The sequence below is a fragment of the Emydura macquarii genome, unplaced genomic scaffold (assembly GCF_026122565.2).
Source record: "Emydura macquarii macquarii isolate MOO-44397 ecotype Brisbane River unplaced genomic scaffold, CSIRO-AGI_Emac_v2 contig_691, whole genome shotgun sequence".
Lineage (NCBI taxonomy): Eukaryota > Metazoa > Chordata > Testudines > Chelidae > Emydura > Emydura macquarii.
The window spans coordinates 8,137,334-8,150,464 of record NW_027130828.1 but is presented as its reverse complement, the minus strand read 5'-3'; positions in this window follow the sequence as shown (position 1 = coordinate 8,150,464).

The following is a 13,131-nucleotide window of genomic DNA, read 5'->3' as shown; positions in this document are numbered from 1 at the left end:
GGAGTGTAATTTCAGTCCCGATTGTATTGTTATATCTATCACTACTATTTATTTGAATGCAGTAGTGCTCAGACTGTGCTAGGTGCTTTCCATACACAGGGTGTGATCCTTGGGTCCAGGTGAGCTCTGCTCAGTGCAGGATTGTGATGGTGGAGTGGGTGGGGGGGCATAGATGGCTGTACGCCAGTTTCACCTATCGCCAGTCCTGGCTCCTCCCAGCTGTAACAGAACAATCTGTTGTTGGCTTTGCATATGGAAAGAGTCATACCGGCTGAATTCCCTTCTGTGTATGGCAGGATCAGAGACGGGCCAAGCAGATCCACATTAGGGTTCAGGTTTGATGGTGCTGAAATCTCACAAGCTGGGCTGGTGAGGTTTTGGCTCAAAATGGCCAGCTCTTGCTGCTAGCCCCGAAGTCTGATGGAATCAGTAGAGGATGGGGATGCTGGACATGCCCCTGGACCTGCGGAGCGCACCCCTGCTGGGCACACGGTTCCTGGGCAGGCTGACCAAGTGGCCCCTCTCCTATTGCTCCCTTGATCGCTCTGCAGAGATCTCTGTGGGGGGACAGCACTGGCCGAGAAAGTGGCTCTCCATATTCACCTCCCCCCTTCCATGTGCACCATCGCAGCAGCGGGCAGGATCTGCCCTTCTGTCTGTCAACGAGCAGATGGAATCCCCATGAAAATACAAATGCTCCAATTCTACCCCCCGGAGGGCACACTGCCATGAATCCCACTGAGTACCAGCCATGCCATGCTACTGGCACCCATGGGTGCACATAGGCGGGAGAATGGATTCCACTGGCTGGGATGGCTGGGTGCAGATGCAGAGGCGAGAATCCCCTTTTGCCTCATGATTTCTAGAAAGATGCAGCCTGCAGCTGCAAAGGTTCCAACGAAGGAACTAAATTTCAATCCAACAGAGGCTCATTCAATTCATATCGCTGTCATCTTCCAGATGCTGGCACGAGCCTGCAACAAAGCCATCAAAGGCTTTCAAGAAGCACAACTGCATGGCAGAAGGAACCTCATGACAACATGCAGCTAAGGGAAACCAGCCCCTCCCACCCCCACCCCCCCATCATGGCGAGGCCAAGCATAGTTGCACACAAAGGAGAAGCGATGGAACAAAAGGAGACTGTTAGAAAATTACTGATTGCTGACTTCCAACTGGGCTCTCTGCACTCCGACAATCAGAATAACTTTCAATAACGCTCACTTTCCCTGGAGCGCGTTTGCTGTTTCTTGTTTCATTGTCTCATCTGAAAGCACCTCGGAAAGGGAAGAGCCCTAGGGAAGTATTTTTAATGCCCCCCTCCTCAGCAAGGCGCCTGCCATGATTAAGCAGCAGTTTGTGATGCGAACTGTTGAGGGAGAAAGCAGTGCCAGCTTCTACGGGGACGAATCAGCGAGGCCGGTCTTGAGCCGCTTTTCCCAGGCATTGTCCTACGGTAGCGAGAAAAAGCACTGCGGATAAAGCCTTTCACAAGTGACTGTTCTCTTGTGGTTGGGATTCTGTGTGGGAAAGGCCAGCTGCGCTATTCACCTCAGCCTCTCTTGTCTTACTAGGTCTGTCAGGTGGAGACAGCACTACCTGATAAATCTTCTGGGGGAGGAATTCGGAGTCACAGGCACTGTGAAATTCAGTCCTCTGCAGAGGGCCCGCAGAAAGCCAATGCATCGCTCACCTCCCTGAGGGTTTGACTGATGTGTTGCCACTCGGCACAGGGTGAGCTCCACCTCCTACAGGGAAAGAGTTGTAAGTGCGACATCCCCTCCCATTTCATCAATCCTGCAGTAGGAAGAGCTCTCACTTAGGCCCTGATTCAGCAAAGCACTTAAGCAGGACATTCACTTAAGTACAGGCTTAAGTCCATTAATGTCATCGGCGCTTAAGCACATGCTTCAGTGCTTCGCTGAATCGAGTCCTAGCGGCCCTGCCTGACAAAGTCAGTTAGAGCCACAGCAGCATGTTTTGGGGACGTCATTTGAATACCCGGGGTTTGAGATGAATTGGGGCATCACGGGGAAGGTTTTGACATTCACCAAGACTGGGATAATGAGGGGGGAGATTCAGATCCAAGGGCTTCACTGAGATGTGGATTTACTGTGCATGAAAAGCTTCTCATTGTTTAGCGAATGCGCCAGTGGGAGTTTGACTGGAAACAACAGAGACTGACGTGCTTCGTGACCCTCCACAGCAGGGCCAGGACCAGCCTTCCAGTCGCCGGCTGTGCACAAATGGACAGAAAAGGAAACATGGAGCTGGTCACAGGAAGCCAGTGGGTGCAGAAACAAAAATCCCACCCCCTCTCCCTTGCCATGACAACCCACAAACCCCCCTCCACAGATTTGCAACTCCGCTGTTTCAGGAACATGCCAGGACTGGAAGACCCCAAGGTAGAGAAGATGGTCTCCCTATAATCCTTACCTCCTCAAACTCACAGGGATGCATCACTGGTCTTTTCAGTGCCCCATACCAGCCTAGGTTTCTAGCTATCTGCCCTAAGTACTTATAGGCCCCCATTGCTGCTGAATCTGAGCGCCCCCACCTTTAATGTCTTTAAGGAAGGCAGGGAGGGAAGGCAGTTCTATTATACCCATTTTCCAGCTGGGAGCAGGGGGACAGAGGCATGCCTTCACTGGACTGTCAACTCGAGTCCCCGCCAGGCACGAAACCCCTTCACTCGAGTGTGCTGCTGGTTTTAATCCAGCTGACTCTGCCACCAGCTGGAGCCAGCCCATCTTGTCAGCTGCTCGCACGGCCAGGCCGCAGCTCGAGCGTCCTTTTGCAGCGTGGCTGCCCTCGCTCAAGCTGAGCTACCTCGAGAGGTGTTCACGCTGCAGTGGAAACACCAGGAGACCTCGGCAAAGCAGAGAATCCAGAGCCAGGTGTCCGAAGCTCATGCCCTAGGCACCGGGACCATCCTTCCTTTCTGAGAGGCTGTTCAGCCTTTCCAATGATGAGACAGGCCGTCCCTTCAATGCCCACACTCCACCACCCTTCCCCAGTCACGAGCTGAGGCCCCCAAATCATTGCACTCGGGATCTCATGCCAAATGCAAAACTTTCCCCCAAGGGCTGTAGCTATGAGGCCACACAGCCCTCCCCTAACATGCCTGGAGAACGCTTCTGCCTCTTCCTTTTATTTTCAGCTATTTTAGGTGTTTGTGGAAATATCTCTTGTTTATATAACAAAGTCACAGCCCAGTGTTTGCGATCCCATATCCATGGTAACCCTAATATAGCATGCACAGAGACGTAGGATTTCATTATGTGGATAAGCCGCAGGAGGATTAGGAAGAGAAGGGGGGGGGGGGAAATCATTTCTAGGATGCATCGGAAAGACGCCTTACTAGAAGACTGGACTTGAAAGCAAGGCAACGACAGCGTTTCCTGCTACCCTGTAGCCAACTGATATTCTTCATTTACCGCTTAAAAACCTCCGCATCTTCATGGGACTCGCCCAGGCATTGAAAAGCAGCAGCAAGTCATCTCAAGTAACCCACATTCCCTTTAATGCGCCTTTATGCGGTCAAGGGACCACAACGTGTGTGAGAATCAAGCCTTTGCTGTCCGGGTAAAAAGCAAAAAGCAAAGGAGAAGGATGCTAGCGTAGTGCCAAAATGCCTATACCTCTGTCAGCTCCCTCTGCCCCTCATCTCCTGCAAGAACTAACGCAGCACGACAAAACTGGGACTGGCCATTTCGAGCCCATCCCGACGTCTTTCCTCAGACAAAACGTCCGCGGAAATCAGGGGGAGTTTTACCTGCAGGGTGGAGCCAGTTATTTTCTTTGGGACAGATTCGGACACCTCTCCCCATGCTGAGATTGAAAGGGTGGGGGTAAGGCACTGCTCGGGATGAGGCAGGGTGTCAGAAGCTCTAGCTCTTAGTAAGTAACAAATCCAAAGGTTGGAAAGGTAAAGAATAGCACCTGCCTACCTAGGGCGAAGTTACAAAGTTTGTTGATTCTCACGCTCCAAGGCACAAGCAAATCACTAGCTGTGGCGGGAGGAAATGTCTGGCATCTTCCAATGATAGGAGTCCGTGTCTCTGAAGCATCCAGCATTGGCCAGCGTGAGAGACAAACTCCCAGATTAGATGAGCCATTGGATTATTCTGCGAAAATCTGGCTCCACTGTCTGTCTTTCCCTTTCTCTGCTCTTCCTTTCTTCTTACTGGGGCTCTGCCCAGGTCCTAGGCATACCTGCCAAAGAGCAATAACCAGCAGAGCCTGCAGCGTGGCAGGAACTCCCCTTGGCTATGATGCTAATATCAGTTCTCTCTGCTTACACATGAGTGGTTCTTTATCTGCCCATTATGCTAGGTGCTGTACGAATACAGAACAAACAGACAGTCCCTACCCCAAACAGCTTACATTCTAAGTATAAGCCAAGAGACAACAGGTAGGTACAGACAGACAGGGAAGCACGAGGAAGCAGTTAGGCAGTGGTCTCAGCACACCACCTGCCTAACCATTGCCAGCTTTTATATACACACGCGTATGCAGAGGGAGACAGTGTTGGTCAGTGGACAGAGTACTGGATGGGAATCAGGAGAACAGGATTCCATTCCCAGCTGTGCCACTGCCTTGCTGTATGACCTTGGGCAAGTCACTTTGCTTCTTTGTGCCTCAGTTTCCCATCTGTACAATGAGGACAATGACACTGACCTTCCTTTGTAGAAAGACTGATTTCAATGGCTGGAAAGACCTACATAAGAGCTAAGCACCAGGCTATATAAAACCTTCATGCTCCATAGGGGCCAGCCCCACAGTGTTAGCCTCTTTCCCTCCATGTCCCCTCTCTCTCTCTCTGCCCTCTTGTAATTTGTCTCTTCCTGATGTACAGCCTGACTCAGACTCCACGTAACCTGATCAGCACCGAGGTAAATTTGATCAGGGCATTAAAGCATAGTACACAATCTTGCCGTGAATGTCAGAGGCCCTCAGGCACCGAGACCTGCTTTTTCTGTGTGTCCCATCTTTAGCAAAGCAGATGGCAAGGTCTCTTTTCCCCCCCCCTTTTCCAAATTTAATTTACATTTACGGTTCTGATGCATTTTATTATAGCTGGAAGGAGTGCTGCCTACTTCAATCCATAATTTAGTGCATCAAGAGTGTCTAAACCTACTTACCTGTAAGTAATTCTTTGTTCCATGCAGGCAGCTTTGCCTCTTGCTGGTGGGGTGCATGGAGCAATGCAGAGATACTGCTTTCTCAAGGTCCCGAGGACAAACGTCTTATGGAATTGATTTCAAGGCTCGGGAAGTTGAATCTTATCTCTGTATAAGGCTGGGTTTTCATCCAGGGTCTCTGCTGACACTGTAAACTGCAGAGGCAATGGTGGAGGGGTTTTGGCAAGTCTCCAGAGCACTGCAGTTAAATGAACAGCTTATAGGGGCGATGATTAAAGTAACTCTCTATGGGGTAGGGGCTAGGATTTATTGCATGTTTGTACAGCACCGAGCACAGTGGGGCCCTGACCCATCTGACCTCTAGGTACACTAAAAATAAGTCCCTTCACTGCAGGGACCAGAGGCACTTTGCAAGGCTCAGTTAATACCTGTAACCATGGCCGGATTAAGGCAGGGACTTTAGGGGCTGCAGCCCAGGGCCTCGGGCTAAGGGGTGCCCTGCAAAAATAGGGGTCGGCAACCTTTCAGACGTGGCGTGCCAAGTCTCCCCCTCCCGCCCCTCTCCCACGTGACGCGGGCCCGGCGTGAGTGACGCTCAAAATCATCTCGCGTGTCATGTTTGGCACGTGTGCCATGGGTTGCCGACCCCTTACATGTTTTAAGACTGAAATGTACCCACAGAACGGCTTTATGCTGATTAAAAGGCAAGTTTAGTGCAGCGTTAATAGCCTCGATGCCATAATTGTGATCCTTTTGTTTTAAATTAGGAAAAAGACGTGTATAGAGGGGCCCCCCAAAATCTAATAGCCCTGGGCCCACAGGAGAGTTAATCCAACCCTGTTTGCAATGCCACCAGCAGGTCGGGCTTTCTGCTGCAGCAGGACGAACTGCCAGATGGCTACAGAGGAAGCTCTGGCTGGGTGCAGGATGTTTGTCTCTTGGGCAGGATGGGCCAGGGAATTTTACAGAAAAACCCTACCCATGGTAGCACCGGTTTAGCCACAACGGCGTGGTGAGCCCCTATCACCACCTCTGCATATCGCTGCACTCGCATCCACGTACAGCTCCCATTAACGCGGGCACCTGGGACCTGCTTATCCACAGGGCCGCCTCTTGCTTTGCAGGGAGTAGGGGGGCAGGTGAGATCATCACAGGCGCTGCTGGGCATTTTAAGGCCTGCCACGCATAACAAAAGCAATCCCCTTGCCGACAGGGACTCACTCATTGTGCAGGGCCAGCTGCTTTCAGAGCAGAGAGCCCCTGGCCTTCCGAAGTCCATGGCCATGGAGACCAGTCAGCACCTGGGCTTGGCCACTTCATGAGGCTCGTTTGGCTAATTGCTTTGGTTCGCAGGCTGGGGCATTGGCTTCTTCTGGTCTGCCCCTCTCTGCTTCTGCACTGCATGCCACTGGGCCAGATCCAGAGACTGGGCCATCACCCCAAGGCCTCTTTTAGCCATTTCCCGGACACTGATTTAACCCCCGAGGGATTGCGGTATTAGAGATTTACCAACGCCGTAGGAACACTGCCAATTTCACAGGCATTTTTTGGAACCACTTGTCATCTCGGTTCCTTTTGATTCCTCCCCCAAGTTCTCATCTCTGGCTCCGCTGCCGATACAGAGTGAGGGATTGGCCCGTGTCTGCAGGCTCCCGTCCTCCAGCATCTCTCAAATTTGCCTTCCAGCCTGCTTGCCCGTCGCAAAGCACGCGTGTCAGAATCAGGGCTGAGCGTGCAATCTGCTTGATAGCGCCTTAAAACAAGCAGCCAGAGCCACGAGTGGAAGGATGAATCTTTGCCCTTTGCCGGGATTTATGAGAAACTATTCAGGATAAATTCAAGGGAAATATTTTTTTTCCTCTTCAAATAAATTCTAACTGCTTATCTCCAAAGTTCAGCTGCTTTCGCGCTAACTGGCCGGCGTTATGTTGTCGTACTGCCAATCCTTTATGGGGAGAACAGCTCAGGAACTCCACTTCACTTGATGAGAGTCTAGGAGTTTCAGTTCTAATAGATTTTAGACTTGTACGTTCAGGGGAAGGGAGCAGGCGGCTGGGGGAAGGGGGAATTGATTAGCTAAGGAGCCCTTTTTAGTAGCCCGATAAGGATAATTTTACCTCCTGCCTGTAGACAATTGAGCTTCTTATCCCATATAATTAGGAAGTGGTACCAAGGGAAATGGAGAAGTGTGTGCATCTGTGTCGGGGGAGAGGGAATTAAAAATTGGGTGAGGCAAAATCTGTTTTCCGGTCTTTCAGTGGTGGCAGTCAAATGAGAAATTGGTGTGTGCACGCCTGTGTGCACACACACACACACACACACACACAAATATTTTGCGGCTTTCCGATAAGAAACTCAAGCACTACATGAACACAAATTAAGTCTATCACCCTCCACATCCCTCGCAACAAGAGGCAGACAAGTACCATCTCCTAGTCACAACTGGAGAAACTGAGGCACGGCGCAGTTAAGTGACTTGCTCCAGGAAACACAGCGAGTCAGTGGCAGAGCCAGGAACAGGACCCAGATCCTAAGGCCCTTCCTCTAGCCACCCAGACATGCTTTCTGCCTCCCACAAAGTAACACTAGAGGGCCAGATCCCTAGCTGGGTGTAGCATGACACCATTCAGATAGTCTGATTTACACCACTGGAGAACTTGGCCCAGAGAAAAGCCAGCGAGAGAGAGAGAGATCATGACTGAACTGCTCAGACCATCCATAATCACTTCCTTCGTGTTAAGCTGCCAAGACATGTTTTTTCATAATGGACACAAGTAAAATATGAAACAATAACACGGATCTTTCCCGGTGTTCTCCTCCGGTGCTCTAAAACATGAGTCACAGAACCGGCAGCACCAAGACAGACAGCATAGGTGGGGAATATACACCTTCATTTGTTGGAGAAGTTTATTTCTTGAGGCGCTCTTTGTGCGTTTTAGCCTCTTCTTGACCCTTGTTTGGATATAGGCTGTATTAGCGAACAAAAGCCCTTAGCACTGACTCACCTAACCAGGAGAAATGCCTTGGATCAATTGCTTCATTCCGGGCTAATGGTTACATCGAAGAACAGTAAAACCTCATTCAATTAAACTTAACGGTGCAAGAATTAATGATTCACCAAACCACTGACGCCCCAAATTAACTCTAATCCTTTACACAGATGAGCAGGGTTTGGGGATCTGGTTAAGAACCAAACCAGAACACATTAAAACCTTTAAGGAAATTGAGAGAGGGGGTGGGGCGAGGGGGGAGAATGTACCTTTAAACTGTAGTCCAAATCACAGCTGCCATTAGAACAAAGAAATATCAAATATTTAGTATCTTTAAAGCAGCAAATGAGTTATGCCCTATCAATCATGGCTGTGTACAGAGGGATCGCTAGCATTTCTTATGCACTGGGCACGCATAATTAATTCAACAGGGGATGGGAAATGAGGCCGGAGAAAAAGGGCTGGTGTTTTCTTCCAAGCTCTGTTCAGGATGGGGACCCCATTGTGCTAGGTTGTGCAATAAAGAAACAGGAGAAACGCTCACCTCTGACACCCTTCAGCATCTCCGTCGTGCCTGGCCTGTTCCTGAGCTACTGAAACTCAATGGCTAACAATAATAATAAAGAACACCCATGGGGTTTCCCCAGTCAGCAGATGCAGGATCAGCTTGGGGCAAAGAAAAGGGGCAGTCCTAGTGCTGAGTTAGCTGGGGCCACTCAGCAGCAAGGAGATAAACTGAAACCCATTTCCCTGCTTCACAACCCCAGAGCCATGCACAGCTGCATATTTAACAGCAGCACTTTCCTTTGCCCGGCAAAGGGCCAAATCCTTAGTGGGTGCAAATCATCGGGTCTACACTGATTTACATCAGCGGAGGAATAGGCCCAAACTATCCACACAGAGACAGCTGCTCCTCCCTCAAAGCCTTGCTAATCGAACCTTTAATGGGGGCCCCCCTTCCACTTCAATTTACAGCTACCACAGGGCAAAAGAGTTGACATGCTGGACAACAAACGAGTCCCCTCCGGATAAATAAAACACAACCCTCTGGGACAGCACCATGCTTATGAGAAGAAGAGTTTCTTCCCGAGTTACTACAATTAAATAGGTGCAAGCAACTCTACACGATTTCTTTCTTTTTTTTCTTTCATACAGAAAAAACAAGCAAGAAACGCTCGGAAGCCCAAGGCGAAACAGAATTTAACGGGTCTGAATTTAGACATGCAATGAGACTGGTTGATTAAATCAATCTCACAGGTTTGAATTCCATTTCAATCGGGGCTTTGCAGTACAGAAACCCGGGTTTGCCTTGGTTTCTGTACTGCAAAGCCCCGATTTAAATGGAATTCAAACCTGTAAGATGCCCACAACTCCCAACGCTATGCCAAGCTAATGCTGTGCCTTATCAAAAGAGCAGCGGTTGGTCATGTAGAACTCCAGGTTCCCCAGGCAGCAGGAAGCTCCCTAGCGTGCTGAATGACACAGTACAGCACAGACAGAGCGAGTTCAAGTGCTACATGAATCATGAAAGTCAAAACTCACTTTTACCCCTCTCCTGGAAAAAGAAAAGAAAAGAACGCTCCCACTGCTGGCTTTGTGCTGCTAAATTATTTACGTCCCCAGTGAGCAGGTGGTTCAGATACACTTAATGCTTTAAGGAGCAAATGCAAGTAAAAAGCAAACAGATGGGAACGTTCCTCTAAACTCAGATTGTCGGGTCATTTGTTTTCTCATCTTTAAATGGAGCCTTAACGTTGGAGAGAGGCAACTTAGTGGTTGGAGCAGGAGGCTGAGAGGTAGGACTCCTGGGATCCAACTGGGCAACTGGCTTTGGCGGTGTCCTTGCTGTGTAAAATGGGGATGATCATACTTAACTCCCTTCCAGCGGAAGGAGGGGTTTGGTTCGTTAATGCTCTCGGAGCACTCTGAGATATGAAAGACACCGTGGGCTTGTTAATAATGCCACTTTGATTCTAATCGTTCTTCCCTGGTTCCTCTGAATGCTAACAAGCCAGCACTGCGCTGCTGGGGTTTTTATCCCAGCCACACTGGGAGTCTCTACGGCTTGTTACGACCGATGGGTTGTATAAAAAGAGGAAGACCTGGCTTGGAGGGCAGCTGGGATACGAGAGCGCGTAGGCCACTAATGTTTCAAAAGGTCTCAGCACCCAAACAAGTGCCCGCTCTTTTCCAAGGAGCTCGCCACTTGAAAATCTGGCTCCCCAGGGCTCCCCAGGTTCACACGGGACGTCTATGACATGGACAGGAAGTGAACCCAGCTCAGCTGAGTCCCAGTCCAATGCCTTCTCCCAAGACCAGCCTTCCTTCCTGCCTCTGCCCTACAACTCAGGGTGGAGCCCAGGAAGCTAGCCAGGGCAGTGGCAGAGACGTGCACATTAAAGGGGGCAGGGGAGGCTGACCAAAGTGGCCCAGATGAGTGAGACTGTGGCACATGGTGTGGTCTCTGAACAGTAGGGGAAAGCCAGGTACATACGTATGAAGCTCCTTGCAGACAGCTACATTGGGTTTTAAACTAATTTCAGTTCAACCAATGCAATGTCTGTGAATGGCCAAGTCGGTGTATGCCGCACGCCGCCTTGCCCATCTATTCAACACCTGGACTGGGGTGGCCTTCCCCCTCAGCCAGTTAACAGGGCCTGCTTTATCTTGCCTCTCCTCTGAGTCTTCCTGACACCTAGGCCATCCACCGGCTGCTCATTAAACGAAGGTCACTTCATTTCATTTTCAATAGAATTATGCCTGAAAGGCTGATCAGCTCCAGGTGGGGCCTTGAATCATCAAAAGCTCCTGTAAGTCTTATTAAAATGTGTCCCACATGGGGTTGCGCCCTCCAAAAATTACCTGGGCACCTAGCCAGAGTAGTTACTGTTCTATAATCAGACAGACGGGCAGGCCCAGGCCCCATGACTTTGAACATGGCACAACCTGAAATGTAAAAATCAAATTGGGTTTGGGCTTTGATGGGAGAGGCAGCGTCAGAGGGGCCCCGTGCTTCTCTGGATCTGTGCTGTGATGTGTGCAAAATGGCTCTGTGTTTCAGCTCTAAATGTTGAAAAGCACCAGCAGCTGAATGATGCTGAAAGGTTAACACGAGGCACAAAACACCAGCTCTCTAGATCGGAGTGACAGCTGAGGTCAGTGGAGTAGCTCTGAGACACAACTGGGGTCTGCACCAGAGCTTGGTGGAATATTCACAATATAGGATAGATTCGGACGCAGTGTTGCAGACCCACAGAAATGGTCAGAGATAGAGTACACACACACACATTTACACTCACGCAGAGACACACTGGCATACACACACACACAGATTTACACTCACGCAGAGACACACTGGTGTACACCCACACACACACACAAGTACAGACATGCTTATCCATATGATCACACATACACATGAGCATGCACACGGGAGTGCACACATGCAACCATGCATGCACACACATGAACTCTCACACAAACATGCACATAAACACACATCCCATCCCCCCCCAACAACACAATTTCCCATTTTTTTTACTATCTTTTCTGAATGGAAGGGGCCACATTTTCACACTAACAGGGTTCCTTCCTCACTTTCAAGCAAAAAGTTTGACATCTTCAAAATTTCACCCGGACAAAGATTAAGGAGAGAATCATGGGGCTCAGCGGGGCCGGGACTGCAGCAGGCGCCTCTGGCCTGGAACATCAGCGGAAATGACGTTCCATACTTTGCCATGGCTGAGAAGGTCTCAGAGGTCATGGCTGTACCTGCTCCATCTCCCTCAGGCCTTCTGCAGCGGCCGGGTTCCTCTCCAACTTGCCATTTGATGGGCAATGACTCTGTTAATGGAGGAGAATTAAGAGGACGAACAGTTTTGGCCACAATGTTCCGACTCCATCCACCTCCGCAGAAGGTGTGTCCAGAGTTAGACTGTGCAGCGATCTGTGAAATTAACATCTCTCCAAGCTTTGCTTTCTGCCCATCTTTCCAGTCAGCTGGGATGAACAGTTTTTGGTTCCACCCTTTAGGGACAACGCTTCTATATGCAGCCCTCTCCAAGGCAAACGGAATAGATTCTTCAAGGGAGAAGCTAGAGACGGTCCTGGCAATGAGTGGTGGGTTGTGCCCGTGATGTGCATGGGCTGTCTTATTCTGGCATGGGGCTACGGTTAGGGTGGTTCCACAGCTGAGTCTGAAAGACAGTTTTACATGCTGCATGCAGGCATTATATGTGTGTGTGTGTGCACACATACGCACACCCTGCATCACCACCCCTGCACTTGTCTGGCAGCATTCAGTCACACTTGCCGGCTGTGGCTGGTGGCATGGAGGGGTGTCCCCAGCCTGCTAGCAAAAAGCACTGATGGGCTCCCAAAGGGCTTCCACCCTGGCTTCCCCAGCTGGGAGACGGGTGACTGTGACGGGCGCAACCTCATTATATCCCCTTCCCCCACCCCTCTATACATGGCTGTGCACATCCAGTGAGGCGAGGGGGTGGAAAGGAACCACCCCGATATTAATACTTGGGAAGCAGCCCTGGGGACTGTCCGAAGGGCCCAATTTTGTAAGGGTCTCATTTAATTCAGTGGGAAGGGACAGAAGGATCAGGCCCTAAGACAGCTGTGTGGAAAACTGTAGGGGCTGATTGCAGAGTCCTTTGCAGAGGGGTGCAGGGCAGGCTGCAGCAGTGGACAAAGGGAAAGGCAGGCAGGAGAGAGGATATCAACGCGGGGCTCAGCGAAAGCAGCTTGCAGGTAAACAGCACTTTTCAACCGCTCCAGATGATTTAAGAGCGAATAAAATCAGCCCAGTCTGGTTCAATTCCCATTGATAATGTCCATGTACAATTAGAGCCAATTAGGAAGAGGCAGAGAATGACAAGTGTTTGGCCAGAAGGTGGGGGGTGGGGGGTCAAAACAGCAATCACATTTCCCAACCACCAAATGCAATTAAAGAGTATTACTTACCCGGCTCGCCCAGGAGGGCCAGCACATAA